The 5972-nt window shown below is 34.9% G+C and overlaps 1 long non-coding RNA gene across 1 annotated transcript; it reads left to right on the top strand.

Annotated features, from left to right (window-relative positions):
• The first annotated feature begins 707 nt into the window (after positions 1–707).
• On the top strand, positions 708–5762 carry LOC141406842 (uncharacterized). Its single transcript, XR_012413519.1, has 2 exons — positions 708–1277; positions 5306–5762. It is a non-coding gene; the product is annotated as an uncharacterized lncRNA (long non-coding RNA).
• The last annotated feature ends 210 nt before the right edge of the window (positions 5763–5972 follow it).

Raw genomic sequence — 5972 nt, forward strand, 5'->3', positions numbered from 1 at the left:
TGTAAGTCAATGCTTAGGAGTAGCGTCCATATTAAAATACCTCCTGATTTTACATATTTCGGAGGTATTGGAAGCATTTTCCAAACCATTTGGCTGAATATTTGTATTTTGGGCGTAGAAACCCTTCCCGCAGAAGATTTTCAATTTAGGTATATATTTTGGAATAGCTCCCATATAACGGTACCCCGGACCAATGTATTTGGCCACTGGTAGGATGCTTGCATATCGTAGGTGTATAGGACGCCATGCTTGAAACTCATTGAACCTTTTTACACTCCTGGAGACCTGCAATTTAACTGCTACATTAAATGGTTGGAATTTTTGGGATCACATTCAAGACCGCCTATGGTGTACTTCTGACAGCTTCAGCAATGAGCATTGACTCGGCTTGTGGCACATTTCCCTAGCTTAGCAAGTTATTATTTCCCATTTTTCGACAGGACATCCATAGATTAAGATAAGGCAGACCACAGTTATATACAATCAGGGTATAATGTGTTGCCTTAGTCTCCAGATTTTGCATGTCGAGTTCGTACAGGAGTAGAATGCAATTAAGCCTATATTATGCAGTTTCTCAGAGATTCTTTTCTTTTAAAAATTGGCTTCCAGAGAATACTAAAATCCATTCCGTCTCAAACAGAAGAAACAGTCGTAAATTTTCCTCTTCTTGGTGAAGAGTTAAAGTTCTGTTTTTTTCCGGATTTACGCTGTTTAATCTTCGTTTAAACAACTTTAAAATGTACTAAATTATTTTTGCTTTCAATGAATTTTAACTATTGTTTGTACCTTTTATGAAATAGCTAATGTAAATATGTCTTAAGTTTTTAATTGTCAAGTCTCTCGTCTCTTGGTTACTCCAAATGAATTGCGCTCTTGACGAAAGTAACATTTAAATTTATGCTAAACCAGTGCTCTTTCTCTTTTTAAATATAACACTTCTTAAACGCACGCCGACTGGTAAGCACCTCTCCTCATCTCTAAACTTTTTATACAATAAATAAACTGAATTACGTTTTATAACGATTTGTGAAAATATTAATTCCTTGTGTTTTATTTTCTCATCTCTCATTTCTCCGCAAATTATTCCTCATTTGATATGAGGAATAATTAATAAAAATATACAGTCCACTACTTTCTACTATTTGCTGTTCCTGTTGGATATTTCTTTGGCTCGTCTCTACACAGCAAAACCCTACCAACAAAACATCAACTTTATTCATGGTCCTTTCTCTGCCGTTTAAGGAAAGATCAGCGAAATAATCAACAAATAAACCGAGGTAACATACTACACAACTCCTACTCTATTTTATAAACAACAAGTCGGTAAGTTTGATATCAAATTTATTCTCAGTGAAAAAAAAAAACGAATCAACAATCCTCTGTGAAAAACAACAAAAGTCCAAAGTTCAAAAGTGCTAACAGAAGAGAGAAAAACATCAAAGCAAATCTTAAACATATCCTTCTCATGTCTTAATTGTACAATTGCTACAGCGAATCTATATCACGTCATAGCCTAGAGCAAGTGTGTCACATTACCAGTCGAGGGTATACGAGTTCAAATCCCGGTCAGACCTCCCAGTTTTTAATTTTCAATTTCGTTTGGCGAAACACATTTGTCCTTCTACGTTTATTTTTTTTATACCAACACTCGTCAAAATTTTTTTATTTTTATTTGCGATTATTAGTATACAGGAAAGAACTTTGTCAATATTCTATTGTCTCTTTGGCAAAATAAGCCTTGATTAAACTGTGGTGCCGTAGATAATCGCGGAACTCCCAGCCGTAGGAACGTGGGTTCGTATCCCAACCGGATCAAACGTTTTTTTTTCTTTTTCTACATTTTAAACAGTTTCGAATACAACACAATACATAATGTCGGAAAGTACACCCACTCCCACCAACACTCCAAATATTGCTATAATAACGTCTCCTGAGCACGGAAAGTTTTTATTTGATTGCGATCACTTGAACAATTTTTGTACGCAATTCGCACACAGCGACATTATTGACCAGACTGATACAGTTCTCCATATCAAATTAGATGATCTAGAACATCGATGGACATCAGTACAAGAGTCGTACAAAAACATCATGTTGTCTGTTATTTCTGCCGACGTCAAGGATATTAGAGAAAGCATCAAACAAAATTTTGATGTAAGTTCAGAAGCTTATTACACTGCCAAATCTCAAATATTAGACGTTCTAAAAATATCAGAAGCAAATACACAACAAAACACCGCAAAAATTCAAAATTCTACTCATGTGCCTCTAAATATTAATCAATCTCCTTTCATAAACTCTGATATTTATCTCAAAGTTCCTCCATGTGATACCGAGATTTTCACCGGAAGTTACGAAGAATGGCCTTCCTTCCGTGATATGTTCACGGCAGTGTATACTGATCACCCACAACTTTCTCAGGTTCAAAAGCTCTATCATCTAAGAAACAAAACTAGAGGTCCAGCTAGTGCTATCGTCAAAAGATATCCTCTCTCTAATGACAATTTCCTATTGGCCTGGAATGCGCTCAAATCACGTTATGAGAACAAGCGCGTCTTGGTTGACAAACAGATCAACATTCTCTTTAATATTCCAGTTGCAACCGCAGAAAATAGTGAATCTATACAAAATATTCACTCTACAGTTAATGATTGTCTCTGCATCCTAAAAACTCTTCAAGTTGATGTGTCAAGTTGGGATCCAATACTGATTCATTTAGTTTCTACAAAACTACCTGAGCAAACCCTGTCTCTATGGGAGCAATCGCTAAAATCTCACAAAGAATTGCCAACATGGTCTCAACTCGATGAATTTCTTTCAAATAGATTCGAAGTAGTAGAGCGCATTGCAAGTATTCGAAATGCAAAGGAGAATCAAGCCATACTTCCGTCTCATGATTACTATAAAACGCCAAACTATGCCTCATATGAAAAATTTGCTTTAAAATGCTCGTACTGTCATGCGAATCATCAAGTGAGAGCTTGTGCTGATTTCCGCAAATTGACAACTCAACAGCGTCTCGATTTCGTTACAAAAAGTAACATATGTGGCAACTGCTTATCCCCATCTCACATTAAAATTAATTGCAAATCTACAAACACTTGTTTAATATGCAACAAAACCCACCATACTCTTTTACACATCAACAGCTTTTACTCTGAAACGCCCAATTCTATCAAATATGATGCAAATAAAAATCGACAATCATACTCGTCTCAAATTGGAAGCTCTACCATACCCGTCTCGTCTCAAATAGAAAGCTCTGCCATACCCGTCTCGTCTCAAATACAAGCAAATTTTCAACCGCAAGCAATACAATTCTTCTACGAACAGCTTTAGTTCAAATTCAAAACAATGGCCAATTACACACTTTACGAGCATTAATAGATTCTGGATCTCAAAAAACATTCATTACTCAAATTTGTGCAAATCGATTAAAGCTCCCCATTAAAAATACTAATTGCTTTGAAATTACTGGTGTTGGTGGTCAAAAACAAGTCACTAAAAGCGAATGTAAGATATCAATAGTTGCTAAGAAGCACAATATAAAATTCTCTGTGTCAGCCATCGTATTACCTCAAGTCACTAAACCTCTTCCCGCAGTCTCTATTAAAATCTGTGATCCCAACTCTCTCAAAAATATCGATTTGGCAGACCCACGCTTTTATGAATCCACGGAAATAGATATCATCCTTGGAGCAGACGTCGAAAGATTCATAAGTCTGGATGGCATTAAGAAAAATGTATTTGGGAATACATCTGCATATAACACCATATTTGGATGGGTACTTAGTGGCCCGATTTTCGCAGAAAATTCTCTCGCCTCTACCGCAAACTTCATTGCATCAAATTTTGTTTCAATTGGCAAAAATAAAAAACGTAAAAACTCGTCTCAAAAAACTTCTAAGTCTGCAAGACTATACCAATTTTGTGATACTCTTAATACATCTGTAACAAAATCTACCTCAAATGCTCATTGCTCTACTGTAATCTATACAAACACATTTGATTCTTGCCCAAAAAATAGTCTCAATTCGTTGGTGGGGAAGGACTAACCTATTGGTTAGTTTCTTAAATGATTCTCTTCTCAAAATATATTTGTAATTAATTTCATTAACTCACATTTTTCTTTCAGTGTTAATATTGTTCAATACTTATGCTCACACACCTACTCACTTACCAACAATGTCAAACTTTGCAATAGCTTAACATAGCATAGTGCTAGTGTGCTGTACTAGCAGTCAAGAGGACGTAGGTTCGAGCCCTACTCCAAACAAACTTTTATTTAATTCAAAAAACTTTAAAAATTGATCCCGACCATGTAAAAATTCGACATTACAAATAAAAACAAGTAAACATTAGGAAAAAGAAATGTACAGAACTAACATTTAAAAATAGAACTCACAAAAATTGTAAAACAAAATATAACTACATTACATCACTCACTTAGCCAAAATCTCAACCCAAACTCTAACGAACTGGCGTAGCTTAGTGCTAGGGTATTTGGTTAGGAGTCTAGAGGTCCTGAGTTCGAGCACTATTCCAAGCGAATTTTTGTTTATTTAAAAAAACCTAAAAAAATGATCCAGTACATCAAAAAATGCAAATAAAGGAAATTACAAATAAAAAGAAGTAAAAAATTAAGAAATAAAATAAATTTGCAAAAAATAGCTTTTAAAAATAGAACTTACAAAGTTGCGGAACAAAATAGAAATTAAAATAACTAAGGAGAAATCTAAGAAATCGATTATTCTTAATTATTTGGGTGTTTCTATAATTAAAATAGATCATATACAGTCAGTATCATTCCTTTTTCAAGTGGCTGCTTAGCCCAGTGGAAGTGTTGTAGTCTACCACGACTAAGGAAAGGGGTTCGATTCTTGAGTCGGTCGATTTTCCCAAATGACTTTTTCATTCGTAAATAAATTATTTAAAATTTAAAACAGCTCAAATCCATTTCTAAAACTAAAACAAAAACAAAATCCAGACCGCATGAATTACAACACGTGTCCTACTTCTAAAAATAGAGTGCAAAATGTAAACCGCCGAATTCTAACGTTGTAATCTAATCATACAATCACATGTCTCATGCCAGCCACCTCATACTAAGCCCGGCTCATCACGTATAGCCCTGTAGCCCAGAGCAAGCGTGCCAGACTATCGAAGAGAAGGTTGAGAGTTCGATCCCCACTCTGGGAATATTAAAAAATAATTTTTAATTGAAAATGAAAAATAATTACTATTGTCTCATGTCTCTTCACATATAGAATGCTATGAACTTTTATTAATATGTCTTCCATTGCAGGTCAAACGAACCGAGTAAAGCTACAATATTCCATATTCTCATTGCAGCAGGAATACTACGACATCCAGATCACCAGCAGCGTCATCACTTATTGTCAATTCCGGCCAATGGCGGGGGAGCATGTTTAATCTTCGTTTAAACAACTTTAAAATGTACTAAATTATTTTTGCTTTCAATGAATTTTAACTATTGTTTGTACCTTTTATGAAATAGCTAATGTAAATATGTCTTAAGTTTTTAATTGTCAAGTCTCTCGTCTCTTGGTTACTTTCGTCCAAATGAATTGCGCTCTTGACGAAAGTAACATTTAAATTTATGCTAAACCAGTGCTCTTTCTCTTTTTAAATATAACACTTCTTAAACGCACGCCGACTGGTAAGCACCTCTCCTCATCTCTAAACTTTTTATACAATAAATAAACTGAATTACGTTTTATAACGATTTGTGAAAATATTAATTCCTTGTGTTTTATTTTCTCATCTCTCATTTCTCCGCAAATTATTCCTCATTTGCTATGAGGAATAATTAATAAAAATATACAGTCCACTACTTTCTACTATTTGCTGTTCCTGTTGGATATTTCTTTGGCTCGTCTCTACACAGCAAAACCCTACCAACAAAACATCAACTTTATTCATACGCTTAGACCGTTTCGATGAGCTCGATT

The sequence above is a fragment of the Musca autumnalis genome, unplaced genomic scaffold (assembly GCF_047663935.1).
Source record: "Musca autumnalis isolate F117 unplaced genomic scaffold, ASM4766393v1 scaffold_5, whole genome shotgun sequence".
Taxonomy (NCBI): Eukaryota; Metazoa; Arthropoda; class Insecta; order Diptera; family Muscidae; genus Musca; species Musca autumnalis.